General features: G+C 35.7%; 2 pseudogenes; both read right to left on the bottom strand.

Moving 5' to 3' along the window:
* Positions 1 to 1,542: 1,542 nt before the first annotated feature.
* Positions 1,543 to 6,454, bottom strand: LOC145600244 (wall-associated receptor kinase 5-like; annotated as a pseudogene).
* A 1,466-nt stretch (positions 6,455 to 7,920) lies between these two features.
* On the bottom strand, positions 7,921 to 18,286 carry LOC145602490 (wall-associated receptor kinase 2-like; annotated as a pseudogene).
* Positions 18,287 to 19,324: the final 1,038 nt, after the last annotated feature.

Here is a 19,324-nt window from a genome sequence, read left to right as displayed (position 1 = left end):
ACACAATTTTGGGGGAAATGAATTGTAAGTTAGTACTTGGGTTTTGGCTTTAATTAATTGCAATTGTTTTCAATTTTGGTTTTGGGTGAAGTCAATTACATACTATATTAGGTCACTTGACATGTGGCAAGCTCTAATTGGTCCAAAAAATTTTAGAAAAATAATTTAAAAAAAGACGAAGAAAAAGAATAGCTCCTAAAGTTCGGATTATTCTAGTATAATCCAATTAAATTTTGGATTATTCTACTAAAATTGATGAAAGTTGGAATTATTATTTCTAATTTTTCCTAGATGATATCAACTTAAATAAGTTGAATTGATAACCTTACATACAATAGCCTATTAAGAAATTGGTTCACGGTGGGTTGAGCTAATAGAGTTATAGAGCATAATATTAGGATCTCAGCCTAAATCACAAATGACAATAATAAGAGTTGCTTTCCTAATGAGCATCCACCTATACCCATAATCATTTCTTTTTCAAAAGGTGTATATTTTTATAGTATTAACATGTATTGATATTTTTACAAATGTAAAATCTTGCGTAGAAGTGGTTAAATTAATGGATTAGCAATCGTGTAAAATTGTGAAAATATTATAGTGCACCCGGGTGCACCATGCGCATGGTACATTCGGAAAGAACATTAGACATATTTTAAAGAACATGGATAAAAAAAAAAGAACATGCTAGTGTTAGAAAAAGGACATACCTATGTTTGACAAAAGAACATGTTTGTGTTTGACAAGATCATGACATTACAAAGAACATAAAGTCTTTACAAAAAGAACATGTTATTTTTCATGGTTACTTAGGTGTTGAACGCGTTTGAAAAAAAACATTATATTTGACAAAAAAGAACATGATCTTGTTTGACAAAGATGTAGGTGATCATTGGGTGGGTCGGGCCAAGGTTAAAAAATCAGCTCACTTCTCGGGTCGGGCCAAATTTTGGGCCGAAGTTTTTGTGTCCAAAATTGTCCGATCCGGCCATGTGGGCTTTTCGGGTCGAGTAAAAAAAATCAACTAAAATGCATAAAATGCATTCCCAAACCTGCCCAATAAATTAAATTTAAGGGCCGGGTCCGACCCGATTTTGGGGGCGAAAAAATTCTGCCCAAAACCCGTCCAAAATCGGGTCGGGTCGTTCTAACTTTGATCACCTCTAGCCAAAGAACATATAAATCTTTACAAAAAGAACATGATAATACATTAAAGAACATATTATGCTCATGTTCTTTATAAATATATATAATGTTCTTTTTTTGCCCATGTTCTTTTAAATATATCTTATGTTCTTTTAGGGTGCACCAACCATACATTAGTAAAATTAAGGTCTTGTCTTTGTACACTTCATGAGGTTGTATAATTAATGTATTTGGAGTAATACAAATTTTTACTTACCATAAGAAAAAAATTACAAATCTAAAGATGAACAATTTATAGGAAACAACATACAACAACCAAAACAACTATACATATATATCCGGATTATGATGGCTTTTGCCTTGTAATAAATTCATTAATCATGCATAACTCGGGCATTAGCGAGGGTGGTTCATTTCGTTAATCAATTCGATTTGCATTGTGTACTGTCCAGTCGTGAATTCTCCAGTGCTTGGATTACCATTATAATTAGCATTCGAGGGCATCGGATAAAGATCATTTTGGTTTGTTAAATTGTTTGTTTCGTCTTGATGGCTCTGATCGGCCCAAGGATGTCTATTTTGACTCCTTAATCCCTCAAGCTCAAGGGCCACTTCCTTCATAGTTGGCCTATCTTCACCTACGACGTAAAGACATTTCATAGCTAGATTCGCCATTGTAATTAGTTGCTCTTCGTTAGCTTCCCTAACCAACTGAGGATCAAGGATTTCCATCAATCGACCTTCTTTAACTGAGAGAATAAAATATATTGCCAAATTTCTCTCTTCCATTTTCCTTTCTATGGAAAGAGGCTTTTCTCTTGTTAGGAGTTCAGCAAGTAGAACTCCGAAACTATAAACATCACTTTTCTCAGTCAGTTGACTTGTTTGGAAGTACTCCGGATCCAAATATCCTAACGTCCCTTGAACTAATGTTGTCACCTGAGTTTGATCTATTGGAACCAACCTTGAAGCCCCAAAATCAGATATCTTAGCGGTGTAACTTTCGTCTAATAAGATATTGCTGGATTTAACATCTCGATGAATGATTGGTATTGAAGCCGCTGAATGAAGATATGAAAGTGCATCAGCAGCCTCCACAGCAAGCTTAATGCAATTAGCCCAAGTAAGCCAAGACGTGACGCCCTTATTTCTATGGATATGTTCAAAGAGAGCACCATTCGAGACATGTTCATACACGAGCAATGGAACCTCCGTTTCAAGACAACATCCTAAGAGTAACCACATTTCGATGGTTGATTTGAGTTAGAATAACAACTTCATTTATGAATTGCTCAACTTGTGTTCGATCAGTCACTCGAGATTTCTTTATTGCAACTTCACGACCGTCCTTAAGGATTCCCTTGTATACTGTACCATACCCACCTTTACCTAAAATACGATCTTCGTGATAATTATTCGTTGCTTGTTGTAGTTCTTCAATAGAAAATATTTTGGATGAGTCCATAGTTCCTCCATTTGGACGAAGTTGTTGGCTTAACAATACTCCTCCATTCTGCTCAAAGAATTTCTCCCTTTTTTTCATAAGTTTCCTTTTTTTTAAGATTAAATTAATGAAACAAACCATTAAAATCAACAAGGACCCTCCAAGGCCTATTCCTGCGCAATTTTTTTTAGGTATATTCTTGTAAGCTATCATCATAGAGAAAAATGTATATTGTTCAATCAATTAATAAGTATTAAATCTGTATTCTATACTTTCATTCAGACTTAAGCCAAGTTTCGAGCATTTTGAAGTGAAAATATCAAATTTAAACTACCATGAAGCTAATTTTGATATTGAATTTAGATTTTTTTTTTTATTATTATTTTTTTTTTTTATTGAACAATAAAATTAGAACTAATACTCTGCAACAATTGTTTTTAACCTGCTTTTTTAATGCTAGCTTCTCACTAATGTTGTTTAATAATTTGCTTAATTTCCGTAAGCAAGGCCGTCTTTAGACATGTCTTTTGTCACACACGTAACAGGGCCCCCCAAAATCAGGGCCCCATAATTTAAAAAAATAAAAATTATAACCTTACAAATTCACCTTCTTCCTCGTAAAAGACTATCATTTTCAAATTAAAACCTAAAAATTCATCTTTGATTATGAAGATATATTTGTGGATTTTGCTTCAAAAAATATTAAAAGGATGACACTTTTTAAATAAAAAGTTTTTGTTGGTTGTTTTATTAAATTGCTATTAAACTTATTACTATGAACATTTAAGCTCTATAATAATTTGTAGTACAGTACTCGAATAAAAAAGCCATTTTATAATAATAATATTTTTAACCTTTTAAAATAGTCCTCTAAAATTGAAGGGCCCAATTTTAAAAGTTAGAACAGGGCCACCAAATTGTCGGAGACGGCCCTGTCCGTAAGTTAGATGTTTTCATATAATATATAGAATAAAAAAGTAGCAAAACTAGTTATGAGTCCATGATATTCGGGGATCTAACTCGTCACACTTGAATTGCTTCAAAGACTTAGAATAATAAGAGAGTTTTTATAAAATAAAGGAATTACCTAAACCGAGCTTCGGTAAGTTAGATTTAGTCTTAAAACAAGGGGTGCCACCCTCCTTCCGCCCATTTCCAGTTTTCCACTATATGAGTGTCAACAATGGGTTAAAAATAATGGGACACTCATAAGTGGGACACTCATAAGTGGGCTACAATGGGTTTCAACACTCCCTCTCACTTATGAGTGTCCTTAGAACTTCACAGCTAACTGGATAAGGCCAGATCAATAATCCTCTTAGGGGCTTGACATCCTGTCGAGGTAAATCCTTATCCAGTAGCGATTAAATACCCAGTTTAGAAGAGACCCAAAAACCCGGGCTCTGATACCATGTTAAATTTCGAGACAATATGAAATGGGCCTGGGCAACCCGAACAAGGAGGAGGAGAGTTAGGTCCACAAACAAGGCTTTGGAGCTTTCATACTAAAACCAATTGGCAATAGTAGGAGGTACTCCTCTACCTTATAAAGTGAAACCTTCTCTCCTCTTTCTCCAATGTGGGACACTCATAAGTGGGCTACAATGGGTTTCAACAATATCCTTTAGGACAAGAGCATGTGTAGTTGCCAATGGTGTTCTCACAAAAATGCGTACAAGGTTTGCTTGAACCCTCACACTCATTAATATCTATCACAAGGAAAAAATGAGCAATAAAGTCAGTAATAATAATAACAGAGATGATCTTCTCATAATAGTCAGTGAAACGAATTAAGTAATATTATCCAAATTATGAATATATAACTTTAAATTGTATATTCATCTTCGACTCCAAAGTAATACAAGAAATTATGTTGTCATTCTCTGATGATCCAAAATTGTATGTCCATTTCTTTATGAAACTATATATTTGTAACTGTTGTAAAATCTTGTTACATATTTAAATTCTACAAGAAAAAAAACTCTGTTTTTTTACTTAATTATTTATTTATACTTTGTTTAGATAAAAATTTATTTTTTTGATAATTTCGTACACAATAATATTTCAAGTTTCAAGGAGCTAGTAGATTCTCTGGCAAGGAGAGCTGTCAAGGATCTTCAGCATTATAAGTCATTTGGCCTGGGTTCTAAGGAAGATGTTTTAAATAACTTTGTGATGTTAAAGTATGTAACTTTTGATAACACTTTGATCTTTTGGCACTACTTTAGACAGCTTCCTTTGGCTGATCTAACTTTTCACCCCCATTAGTCATGGGTGAAACTGTTATTAGCTGTGGGCCTGGTTTGTAACACTCTTTATTATGATGGTTTAATTTAGTTCCTTTTAACCAAAAAAAAAAAAAAAAAAAAAAAAAAAAAAAAAAAAAAAGTCTTGACAGTAATTTTTGACAAGTCATATACGGAGTAACATACTACGAAACAAATTCATTACATATAATAGATGCTAAGTTCAAAAACAATAAAAGGTCATAGGAAAGACGGAGTAAGCAATTTATTGAAAATTAAACTAGTTAAACTGAGCGATTTCGCTCTGAAGGTTTAATTTAGTCCTTTAGCATTTTAGTAATAGAAAATATATGGTGGAAGACTGACCTATTGTGCATCCAGGACTGAGATAGGGGTTACCCTGGTAACCCCGCTGACAGCTGCAACGGTACCTGGATTCATCGCCACCAACAACATCGGTGCAGTGGGTATTCTCCTTGCAAGCATAGCCGGACCTGGATGTATTCTGCTGAGCTTGTTGGCACGTCTCATTAACACCAACATACCAATCCAGCACCACCGGCACGTTTTCCATTGTTCTATTTCTAAACGCTGCGTTACTACCAAAAAGGTCAGCCACGTTAAAGGTGTATTTATTTACCTCGGCTATGAAAGCAGCGCCACAGTATGACACATTGTTATTATTGATGGTGGAATTTTCATCGAGAGTATTGATGAGGGCCATAGACAATTGTTTCGTTCCTTTGTTAGGAATCGTTGTTTGGCAGCAACCCTTTCCCGAACACGACTTATTATTATGCTGAATTATTTCCTCCCGCGGATCACACACAGCTACACAGCCGCTCACGGCAGGATTAAATTGTGTGCTGGTAACTGTCATCATCATAGCCAAGTCATCAACACAACCAATACCGACGAACTTGTTTTCAGTATCCGAAAACACTAGGGGTAAGGTGCTGAGATCTATATGTACTTCATTGCTCGTTATAGAATTTATGGCCTGATCTTGTTTGTAGCATGTCGTGGCCAACGAATTCCTAATTCGCATCTGGCCAGTAGTAGATACGTCTATGATCTCTAGGGGAGTAATATTACTACTTATCAAGAAAGGTTTTGGGGGGTCAGTAGAGGTGTTGCAATATATGTTATAGGGCGTACTAAGGGAACATCCTTTCCCTGAGTTGATGCCAAATGGGTACGGAATAGTTACCTTTCCGCACCTAGTTGGGCACCCGGGTTTGGCGATGGGAAGATTGGCAAAACTAGTGACAAAAAGCAAGGAAAAAAAAGTACACCATAGCCATAATAAGGGAATAAAGCTCGGTCTTCCATCATTCCTAGCTTTTGATGTCTATGGCTTATGGCAAAATTCAACCCAAAGTTATCGACGATGTAAGTAGCTATTAATAATCACCTAATGATTTTTCAACCGGATGCAAGTTGAGATAATTGAGATTATTGAATCAACTAGTTGATGAAGTACATAAGTAGGTTAATTAAGCATGACATTAAGGCCGGACTTGGTTGCACAATAGTCCAACATTCGTTTTGTCCACTCATTATCAAGCAAGTTGCTGATTTTTCTGTATTTGACGTGATCATCAGCTCGTTTTCCCATTAAATTAGTACCTATTGAGGAAATAGGTAGTGATGTTTGTGTGTGTTCTGAGGGGAATTGGGGGACGACGTTTTCCACTTTTGTTTTGGGAATAGAATGTGATGTCCCTGCAACTGTTGACCTTGTTGGCTCATTCTAACTTCCAATACAACAAACATTGACCTTTGTTTTTTGCACTACCTTTTCCTTGCCTTTAATTTGGTGTATGAGTTATCATATTTTGTTCAGAAGAAACCAAATACTCCATTCGTATACATCATTTTTTTGGTTCTACCCATAAGATTGCTCCGTATCCATTAAATTTGTTTTTGCAAGTATTTTTATTTTATTTTTTGACGGGAAAGTATTTTTATTAGAAATTAATGCTTATATGTAAGTCATTTTTTTTACAAAAAATTTATTGTTTTTGTGGTTGTACGTGAGCTATTAAGGGGGATAATATATCACTAACCGGGGCAAACTTGATGGAATATCTATCATATTGGTTTATATGAGACAATTTTAGTGAAATGTAGGGGTATATAAAATATAGGACATTTTGTGAAAAACTACCTTATAAAACATTTTTTTTGTGAGAAACTACCTAATAAAAAAAATGTTGTAAGAAACTACCTTATAAAAGGGTAAATGTTGTAAGTCACGTGATCGGCACGTGATGTGGTCAACGCCGGAAAATGAAAGTCAACAGTGACTTTCCGACCAATGGTAATCTCTTACAACATTTACTCTTTTATAAGGTAGTTTCTTACAACATTTTTTTTATAAGGTAGTTTCTCGCAAAAAAAGTGTTTTATAAAGTAGTTTTTCACAAAATGTCCTAAAACATAATACTTGTATAATTTATGAGCATGTTGTCCATCGGACAGTACAATGTGACACATGTGTCATGCATTCATGTGCAAATGTGCCCGATGTTTGATACTCTCTCTACTTCTATTTTTTCACTATTTTTTTTGCCCCATTTGACTTTCTACGATTTTCAAGATGTGTTTTAAAACTTATTCAACTCCATTTTTTTTTGTCACATTTGACTTTTCACACTGTATATAGAGTTTCTATGCTACAAATAAGGTATGTATGTCCTCCCCTCATAGATAATTGTATATGAACGCTTTACGCTTATGGGAATTTAGAAGAAGTGTTGCAATTCAACCATGTCGTTGGACTGACAGGGAACATATATAAACGGAGTATGTGCTCCGTCTAGGCCAAACAACATGCTATCTCATTACTGCTAGTAGCACAAATTCTATCCGCATCATGTGACTTTTGACATGATAATTGTTGTGCTCTGAAGAACAAAGCTCCTTTCAAAGTAATAAGTATAATGTTTGACGTAAATCTGATAGGAAGCAGATTTGTTTAAAATTCGGATACATGAGGGACTAAATGACTTGATCCACACATGGAATGGTCACATAGGAAAGAACATTTCAAAGTTTAAACATTTCTAAGGTTTACATGGAATAACATAACAGTCTACAAATTCAAACTTTTTTCTTCAAGATCGAAGGAGAATTTCTGCATGATTTCACCATTAACGAGGGTGGTTCAAATCAGTAATCATATTAGTATCCATTGAATGCTATCCAGAGAACCCTCCAGTACTTGTATTACCACCATAACCATTTGAAGGCTCAGGGTAAAGATCATGTTGGCCAGTTAAGCCGGTTATCTCCTCGTAGTTTTGCTCGGCCCAAGGATACCTGTTCTGCTTTTTTAATCCCTCTAGTTCAAGAGCCACTTCTTTCATGGTAGGTCTATCTTCACCCTGGACATTAAGGCAATTCTTAACGAGTTTTGCTAGTGAAACTAGCTGCACTTCACTAGCTTCCCTCACCAACTGAGGATCAAGGATTTCCATTAAACGATCTTCCTTTAGTGATAAGACAAAGTATGAAGCCAAATTTCTTTCTTCCTGTTTCCTTTCAAATGAAAGGGGTTTCTCTTTGGTCAAGAGCTCGGCAAGAACAACACCAAAGCTATAAACATCACTTTTCTCCGTTAATTGACTTGAATGGAAGTACTCTGGATCCAAATATCCCATTGTCCCTTGAACTAATGTCGTCACCTGACTTTGATCAATGGGTATTAACCTTGAGGCACCAAAATCAGCTATTTTTGCCGTATAACTCTCGTCTACTAGTATGTTGGCAGATTTAACATCTCTATGAAATATTGGTATTGAAGCGGCTGAATGAAGATATGCAAGCGCATCAGCAGCCTCTGCAGCAAGTCTAATACAATTCGCCCAAGTAAGCCAAGATGTGATACCCTTACTCTTATGGATATGTTCGAAGAGAGTACCATTCGAGATGAATTCATACACGAGCAAAGGTACCTCGGTCTCAAGACAACATCCTAAGAGTTTCACCACATTTCGATGGTTGATTTGTGTAAGGATGACTACTTCATTGATAAACAACTCAACTTGGGATTCATCTGCAACTTTAGATTTTTTAATTGCAACTTCACGTCCATCCTTTAAAATTCCCTTGTATACTGTACCATAACCACCTTTACCTAAAATACGATCTTCACTATAATTATTCGTTGCAACTTCTAATTCGTCTGCAGAAAATATTTTGGACGACTCCATAGTTCCTCCGTTTTGAGAAAGTAGTTGTTTCATTAATAGTCCTCCATTTTGCTCAAAGAACTTCTCTCTCAATTGCATAAGCTTCTTTCTTCTGGTGCTAAAATAGATCCAACCCACTAATATTAAAAAAATATGACTCCAAAGCTCATACCTGCCAAAGCAATTTCAGCAAAACTTTTCTTAAATTCTCATTCTATTAACTATTACTAAAACAAAACATTTGCTGACATCATCAACCCTCAAACTATCCTGCGTGTAAAAACATATGGTAAATACCATATTTCAAACGACCGTTGTAAAAACATTAGGGAAATACGAAAAATCATTTTTCATGAAAAACATTTTACATCAAATTAAAGTAGGCATAAATGACAATAGTAATAATGACTAAACTTAAGGCAATTATCTTAATACTTTGAAGCACTAATAGTATAACTTTAACAATTACCTAAACTGAACTTTGTAACGAATTGTGAATGATCGAGTGTACAACCAGTGCCCTTCTTAAGACCATTACCCTTGTATCCTTTCAGACAAGAGCATTTGTAACCGCCAAGGGTATTAGAGCAGATTTGAGAGCAAGGATTGCTTGGACCTGTGCACTCATTAATATCTGCCAAAACAAATAAAGAAATCGTTAATTTCAAACTGCTTGGTGCAAAAGTGTTCAAGATGGCCAACGAAAACAAAAGGTAAATACAATTTCGACATGCATAGTTGTTCAATTTGAGTTCGATTGGTAGTTTTTTGCAAGTTCTTGGTGTAAAATTGTGATTTATGTGGTTTTGGTGTTGCAATGAGAAACAATATGAAATTCTTGAAGAAAACCGACCAATTATTATATTTTGAAAAAAGAAAGCAAACAAATTAGCAAATTCAGAAAAAGTTGTAACTAAATATATAATACAATGTACATTAAAATACCGTAAAATGTTCTTTTTCATATTTTATAAAGCGGATGAACATATTATAGAAACATGATGAACATATATATCTATATAGTTACAATGAAAAGAACATACTATTAAAATACAATGAACATATACCTTAAGTGAAAAGAACCTACTATTAAAATATAATGAACATATACCTAGAGTGAAAAGAACATGCGTGCTATTTAATAATGTTCTTTATCTTCATGTTCTTTAATTGCCAGTATAATGTACTTTTATTTATGACATAAAATTAATTATTTATTTTGAAATGTTCTTTAAATTTTGTTTTTAGATTATGGTGGTTGAATACAAATAATATTCATTACATTATATTATCATGTTCTTTATTAATATTACAGATGTTTTTTAGATATATATAAAAAACATAAAGCTATATGTTCTTTACAAAACAACTATATGTTCATTACAAAACAATTATTTGTGATGTTCTTTATAAGATAAATATATGTTATTTACAAAACAACTAAATGTTCTTTACTAAACAACTATATGTTCATTCCGCCTTTTTTTAAAAACAAAATTAGATGCACGAAGCATCATGCATCCGCCAGGGAAAAAATAGCATCCATAATATCCATTTGGACAGTAGCATTCGTAGCGAACCGGCAAAGTGTTTCTACACTTATGAGAGCAAAGGATTATATCTGATGCACACTTATCAATTTCTGAAAGGAATTTATAGCAATAGCTTTAATTAATAGGATATGAACCTATCATTTACTAAATCATATTACTAGTATCTTACTCCACCAATTCCTTTAATATTTAGTCATTACATTTTCACTTTTATTTATGATCAATTTGTTGGGGAATTTCTAGAAAACAATTGAACCGAAAAACTTCGAGGCGTGAACGGGATCACTTTTCCAAAAGTATAATTCCGACCCTATACTACAACCGGGTTTTCACGGAAATTTACTAAGGAGATACAACGAAGAACAATTGTAATTACAAGTAGGATAATTAAAATACAATGTATAAAAGCTTGTGAATTTATGATGATGAAAATTAGGATTGCAAAGATTTTACAAGAAAAATAAATTCTGATATTTTTCTCAAGTATCTTTCAACATATGTTTAAAGAACATATTTATATTAAAGCTAGTTACAGCCAAGAGACATCAAAACAAAACTGACCAAAACTGACAGTTTCAAGAAGAAACCGTCAAAATTCATCAGCTTCAAGACCCGCGCCCGATCGGGCCGCCACCGCCCGATCGGGCCGCTATCAGCGTCAATACAGAAAACACCTCGCGCCCGATCGGGTGGTGGTGGCCTGATCGGGCGGCAGCCCCAAAATCCAGAAACTATATTTCCGCGAAATTGCTTACCTTCTCGCACCCGATCGGGCGGTGGTGGCCCGATTAGGCGGTGGAGAAGAACTAGATTCAGCCTAGCCTCGCGCCCGGTCGGGCGAGCACCACCCTGACCGGGCGGCTGACCGGGCGGCGTGCAGTGGCAGTGAACAGGGGCAGCGTGCCTCCTCTCAAAACAGAGAGATAGGTTCTTCTTTATTAATCTTTAAACAAGATTAATTGCTTTAATATTCTTTATTAATTAAATTACAACACCATAGCCTAAGTAATTTAATTATAACTTGAAATTAGTCTTCAATTCTCAAAATTAATCAACAATCCTCCCCCATTTTGAGAATTAAACTAGACACATTGCAAAACATCATCATCACAAAACAATCTTATGCATAAATGAAAGTGTACATAGACTTGAACTCCCACTTAGTGAAATATACAATTCAAGAATCCGTATCGATTTGGTATCGTATAACGTTTGAACCAAAAGCAACACATTTGGAAACTCGAAGATATTACACACACAAGATTAATTACTTAAATACATATTAGCTTGACACTATAAGCCATGTGTCCATATCTATTCATAAGTACATCAAAGCTACACCCTAAATAGCTTCTTGAAGCGGCAAAACCTCGTACTTATTAGGTAGAGTTCCAACATGCTCCTGTGACAAAGCACTTTTATCAGGAATTCTATTAAGTTAAAAACAACCTATTTTCATCACAGAAAAACCGAAACTTTACCTTGGATGAATAAACAAGTTCCCAATCAACAATTAAGAGAATTAATCTCATTGAACTTAAGACCCAACATCTTATTGGGGGTTAAGTTGAGATTCTCCTAATTGTAATTATTTAGGGCTCCAATCCCAAACCGATTGCCATCCTTCTATTAACATCTCTAGCCAATGCCTTTGTAAAACAATCAGCAAGATTTAGATCCGTTCGAACATAATCAATAGTGATTACACTATCCTTGATAAGTCCTTGGATGTAGTTATGCCGTACTCCAATGTGCCTTGACTTACCATTATAAACTTGGCTATAAGCCCTTGCCAAGGTAGCATTGTTATCACAATGTATCACTATTGGGGATATCGGTTTTGGCAACAAAGGAATCTCAAACATGAGATCCTTAACCATTCGGCTTCTTTACCAGCCGAATGCAAAGCAATGAACTCCGATGTCATTGTGGAGTCCGTAATGCAAGTTTGCTTTTTAGAAGCCCATGAAATGGCACCTCCCCCATATCGGAAAACCCATCCACTTGTGGAGGAATGATCTTTGTTAGAGATCCAACTTGCATCAGAATATCCTTCTACAACCGATGGATATCCACTATAAGACAAACCATACTCCTTGGTTTTCTTCAAGTACTTCAACAAGCGTCGAACGGCTTGCCAATGTAGCATACTAGGCTTGCTAGTGTACCTGCTCAGTTGACCAACTGCATAAGCAATATCCAGTCTAGTACTTGTCATGGCATACATCAAACAACCTATTACTCTAGCATATTCAAGTTGTGAAACCGCATAACCTTCATTAGGTATCAACTTTATGCTAGGATCCATAGGTATCGAATAAAGAGAAGTATTGTCTTCACTTACATTGAATTTCTTGAGCACTTTCTCAATGTAATGAGATTGTGACAAGATCAACTTTCCTTTTTCCCTCTTTATTCTTATGCCCAAGATGACATCCGCTTCTCCCATGTCTTTCATGGAAAACTTTGAACTAAGGAACGACTTTGTCTTTTCAACTTGTGACAAATCCGTTCCAAAGATCAACATGTCATCTACATATAGACAAATTATGACACCTTGACCGTTGTCATCTAATTTGCTATAAATACACTTGTCTGAATTATTCAGCTTAAATCCATTAGACAACACAACCTCATCAAACTTTTGATGCCATTGCTTAGGTGCTTGCTTTAGCCCATACAAAGATTTAATCAACTTGCAAACCTTTTCTTCTTGACCTTCCACAACAAACCCTTCCGGTTGTCACATGTAAACTTCTTCCTCTAGATCTCCATTCAAGAACGCTGTCTTGACATCCATTTGATGGATCACAAGATTATGGATTGCCGCAAGTGCAATCAATAACCTTATAGTTGAGATTCTAGCAACGGGTGCATATGTATCAAAATAATCGATACCAGGTTTTTGTGTAAAACCTTGTGCCACTAACCGGGCTTTGAACTTTTCAACCGTTCCATCAATCCTCAATTTCTTCTTGAAGATCCATTTACACCCAATTGGTTTACATTTTGGTGGTAATTTAGCTAAAACCTAAGTATTGTTTCCCATGATGGATTCCATCTCATCATTAATAGCTTCCTTCCAAAATGGAGCATCACGAGACCTCATAGCCTCATCATAGGTCAAAGGATCATCTTCCACATTAAAAATGTATGGGAATTTTGTCGAAACAGATTCCCTTGATCCTTCAACTAAGTACACATGAAAGTCCGGGCCAAAAGATTTTTCTTTCCTTGCCCTCTTACTTCTCTTAGGTTGTGATGATGATGTAGATGCCTCTTCTAAATGAGTTTGGTCATCCACCTCTTAATTAATGACAACTTGATCAAAACTTTGAGCATTGGTATTTGGAGTTATATCCTTTGGTCTAGGAATTGATGAAAAACGATTTTCATCAAACAATGCATCCCTTGACTCAATGGTGGTATGTACCGACATGCTCTATTACATAGAACCTATAGGATTTGCTATGATCCGCATATCCTATAAAAATGCATTCAACTCCTCTTTCACCTAACTTTTTACGTTTAGGTTCCGGCACTTTTACAATTGCCCTACAACCCCAAACTTTGAGATGACTCAAGTTTGGTTTTCTTTTATACCATAGCTCATATGGGGTTACATCTTTCCCTTTCATGGGAACACGATTTAACACATAACAAGCCGTTAAAACGGCTTCACCCCAAAAACCATCACTTAAACCTGAATATGACAACATAGAATTTACCATTTCTTCTAGTGTCCTATTCTTCCTTTCCGCTACACCATTTTGTTGTGGTGTATATGCCGCGGTAGTTTCATGTACTAAACCTAAAGATTGGAAATAACTTGGATCATAGTATTCACCTCCTTTATCGGTTCTTAACTTTTTAATCTTTTCGTTGGTTTGCAACTCTACTTCACTTTTGTAAGTTCTAAATTTATCAAGGCCTTCATCTTTAGAGAATAACAAATAAATGTAACAAAACCTTGAATAATCATCAATAAAAGTTACCAAATATTTTTTATTCCCTAAAGAAGGTGTGTTGTGAAAATCACACAAGTCACTATGCACTAATTCAAGCAATGAATTATTTTTCTCAACAACTTGAGGAAATAATGGTTTCCTTGTGATTTTGGTTAACATGCATGTCCTACACTTCTCTATTCTTGGATCAAAAACAGGTATCATATCATGCTTTGACATAAAATATAACTTTTTATAATTAACATGACCAAGTCGCAAATGTCATAGAGAAGAATTATCGTTAACAACATACACAACATCATTCAAAGTACTTGAAATACTTAGTTTAAACATACCATTACACAAATAACCAAGTCCTACAAATTGACCTCCTTTAGACAAAATAAATTTATCTGACTCAAACACCATCTTAAAACCTAATCGATTCAAGACCGCACTGGATACAAGATTTCTCCTAAGTTCGGGAGAATACAATACATCTCTTAAAATAAGAGATTTTCCCGAACTAAAGACTAGCTCCACTTGTCCTTTGCCAAGCAACTTAGCTGTAGAGTCATTGCCCATATAGAGGATTTCTCCATCATCAACCTCCAAGAAGGTCTTGAACAATGATCTATCCTTGCACACATGCCTCGATGCGCCTGAATCGATATACCACGAACAATCAGCATGTACACAATTGATTTCAGAAATCATACACACATAATCCATAAATGAATTAAAAATGAAATTTGTGCACAAGATTTACCTTGTTTGTCTTGGGATTGGCTAGCATTGTCATTCCCATCTTGAGCCTTCTTCTTGCTCATTTTCTTCTTCCAGATTGTGCAATCTTTCTTGAAGTGTCTGGGTTTTCCACAAACCCAACAAGCACGTGACTTTGAACCATCACCACTTTCTTTAGGCTTCTTGCCTTTATTTTTATTTGAGTCATTACCCCTTTTCCTCACATTTTGTTTGGCATTCTCCACTACATTTACCGTAGTAGAACTAGGATTTCCATCCTTATTACCCTCTTGCACCCGGATTTCTTCCTTAATTCGAATGTGAGAAGCCAAACTCTCAAGGTTAACATCATCCTTTCTATGCTTTAAACCACTTTTAAAGTCTTTCCAAGAAAAGGGCAATTTGTCTATTATCGATGACACTACAAAAGTCTCATCAAGAACTATGTTATGCTGTCTAAGACTTTCTAATACTCTTTGAACTTCATGAAACTGTTCCATAATTGGCCTACTTTCAACAAACTTATAATTGTTAAATTTACTAACAAGAAATTTCTTGCTAGAAGCATCTTCAGCCATATACATAGCCTCTAATTCATCCCATAATGACTTAGCAGAATCATTAAACTGATAAATATCAAAGAGTTCATTAGACATACCATTGAGAATATGGCCACAACAAATATAATTGTCATTTTCCCACTTGTTGCGTTTCCTTGCATCATCTAAAGTTTCCTCCTCCTTCTCCTCGGGTTTCGGAGTTGCAAGAACATAAGCCACCCCAATAGTAGTCAAGAAGAAATGCATCTTTTTCTGCCATCTTCGAAAATCAACACCCTCGAATTTGTCCAACTTTTGAATGTTGGTCATCAATTCCTTAACATTTGCCATCTTTGTAATTATACTTTTGGATTGTTGGGGAATTTGTGTATGATCAAGGGTCACAAAAATAGCAAATTGAACTGGAAAACTTCGAGGCGTGAACGGGATCACTTTCCCAAAAGTATAATTTCGACCCTATACTACAACCGGGTTTTCACGGAAATTTACTAAGGAGATACAACGAAGAACAATTGTAATTACAAGTAGGATAATTAAAATACAATGTATAAAAGCTTGTGAATTTATGATGATGAAAATTAGGATTGCAAAGATTTTACAAGAAAAATAAATTCTGATATTTTTTTTAAGTATCTTTCAACATATGTTCAAAGAACATATTTATATTAAAGCTAGTTACAGCCAAGAGACATCAAAACAAAACTGACCAAAACTGACAGTTTCAAGAAGAAACCGTCAAAATTCATCAGCTTCAAGACCCGCGCCCGATCGGGCCGGCCACCGCCCGATCGGGCGGCTATCAGTGTCAACACAGGAAACACCTCGCGCCCGATCGGGTGGTGGTGGCCCGATCGGGCGGCAACCCCAAAATCCAGAAACTATATTTCCGCAAAATTGCTTACCTTCTCGCACCCGATCGGGCGGTGGTGGCCCGATCGGGCGGTGGAGAAGAACGAGATTCAGCCTAGCTTCTCGCCCGGTCGGGCGAGCACCACCCTGACCGGGCGGCTGACCGGGCGGCGTGCAGTGGCAGTGAACAGGGGCAGCGTGCCTCCTCTCAAAACAGAGAGATAGGTTCTTCTTTATTAATCTTTAAACAAGACTAATTGCTTTAATATTCTTTATTAATTAAATTACAACACCATAACCTAATTAATTTAATTATAACTTGAAATTAGTCTTCAATTCTCAAAATTAATCAACACAATTTTCACAAACTTTTCCAAAAAAAAAAAAAAAGAGGAAATACACAGTCTGTAGTTAGTAGTAACTGACCTGTACATCCGGGGGGAAGATAAGGATTACCCTGATAACCTGGAAGACAAGTGCATGTGTATCCCCCACTGAAAAGAACATAATCGTTGCAGTGGCTGTTATCCTGGCAAGCATAAGTAGACTTGTTTCTCTTAGCAATCTCACAAGTTTTTGCATCCCAAATATACCAGTCAAGCTGTCAAGCACGAGCGGAATGCTGTCTATAGTTTTAGTCACGAAATGAGGGTCACTAAGGTCGCCGACATTGAACTCGAATTTGCTCGGATCCCCTATGAAGGCATAACCATATGGATTATCTGCGCCCACTTGTGTGTGATTCTCAAAACTACCTAAATCTAAGGTGAAGAAATACAGGCCACGTGGGATTGTTGTTTGACAACAACCGACACCTGAACACGACCCGTTTGTAATTGCTGATACATTGCTACACCCTGCAATGCACCCACTTCTGAAGGTAGATTCTCTAGAGGCCAAGACGACGCCAAGTACGGCAAAATCATCACAACCAATGGTGAAGAGCTTGTTTTTGGTGTCGGATATAGACAGTGGACCTGTCTCTCTAAAATGGACTGGAGTTGAGGATACAATTTGTCCATTTTCGTAGTGGTTAGCTGCCACAGCGCTCTTAGCAAGCATGTGTTGCCCCTCAATGGATATCTCAAGGACCTCATAATTGTTACTACGACTGTGATTCAGAAAAGGTTTTGGAGGATTAAAACTATTGTTGCAAATTACGTTGTAGACTTCATTCAAGGAACATGCCCCATCTCTACCGTTGTCGATACCAAACGGGTAGGGAATAGTTACGTTTCCGCACCTGCTTTGGCAACCGGGCTTGGTGATATTATTGGTAGCCAAATTAAGACTAGCTAAACTCATCCATACCAGCGGGATGAGGAGACATAAGCCTCGTACCGCAAACATTGTTTTTTTTTTTTTTTTTTAAGAATTTTTTTGGCTTATGAGAATATAATGTGTTTTAATTGATTTATGGTTTTATTGACAATGAGAAACCATACACAAAGAGGCATGAAAGTATGAAACTAGTATTTGTAAACCAACCAACAAACCTTACTATACTTGAATGGAAGTAATAAAATTATCTAAGACGGCAAAAAATGAATACCATAGCCTTAAGAAGGGAGATAAGGGTCGGACAACTTCCATCATTGTTAGTTAGATATCTAAGACGTATGGCAAAATTCAACCCAAAGTTATGGACCCTATATAAGTAGTTATTAATAATCACGAAATGATTTTTCAACGGAAGCAACTAATGACAAGCAACGTACAGACAAGCTAAGATGGAATAATTGAGATTATTGACGAGTAAACCAAGCAACGAGGACCATGTTTTTGGAACATGCTACGAGAGAAGGTCTTGTACGTGTTTAATTTTCTACGAGTAATAACAATATGAATACAAGCTCTACAATAGTCATCTTAAAAATGACTTAATTTTCTACACCGTGTGACACGTCGACATACCTCAAAATATTGATTAGGCAGGGGTGGTTCTGAGCATGTATAGGGTGGTCGACCGCACAGGGCCCCTAAGTGAAACTACTATAAACGGGTCCCGACTTTTTAATTTAGTAACATACTTTTCCTTAAAAAATTGATTTTAGGTCCCAATTCAACAAAATTGCACCGGGCCCCTTTAAGTGTTAGCATTTGTAGCCCCGCCTCTGTGATTAGGTACCTTGATTGAGTAACTGTTAACTAACTATGTATTTCTAACTGACCAAGTAACCTCTAACTGACTAAGTAACCCTTAACCGATTGAGTAATCCTTGACTGAGTAACCTTTAACTTACCGAGCAACCCCTAACCGATTGTGTAATCCTTGAACGAGTAACGCATGACCAAATAACACTAGCCACAGTACACGGTGTGGCCAAACCACATATGAATGTGATAAAAAAAAAAAAAAATTCATTTTCGAATATTAATTTTTTGAATTTTCGAAAAATAAAAATTTATAATTAATTTCTAAAAAATATATTTTAGTTAGATAAAATCATTTTTAATAAGTTAACCAATTAACTAAAAATAAATAAAAAAATATCAACCAATGAAAATTAAATATAGTGAAACATATATTTTAAGAATGAATACCATATAACATCCCAATTTGAAGGAATTTTCTAAGGAATTTTCTTTTTTCTTTTTTTTTTTTTTAATATACTTTTCTTTTATTCAACTTATTA

Source organism: Chenopodium album, chromosome 21 (assembly GCF_948465745.1).
Source record: "Chenopodium album chromosome 21, dcCheAlbu1.1, whole genome shotgun sequence".
NCBI classification, from domain to species: Eukaryota; Viridiplantae; Streptophyta; class Magnoliopsida; order Caryophyllales; family Amaranthaceae; genus Chenopodium; species Chenopodium album.
This window is presented reverse-complemented; position numbering and strand designations above follow the sequence as displayed.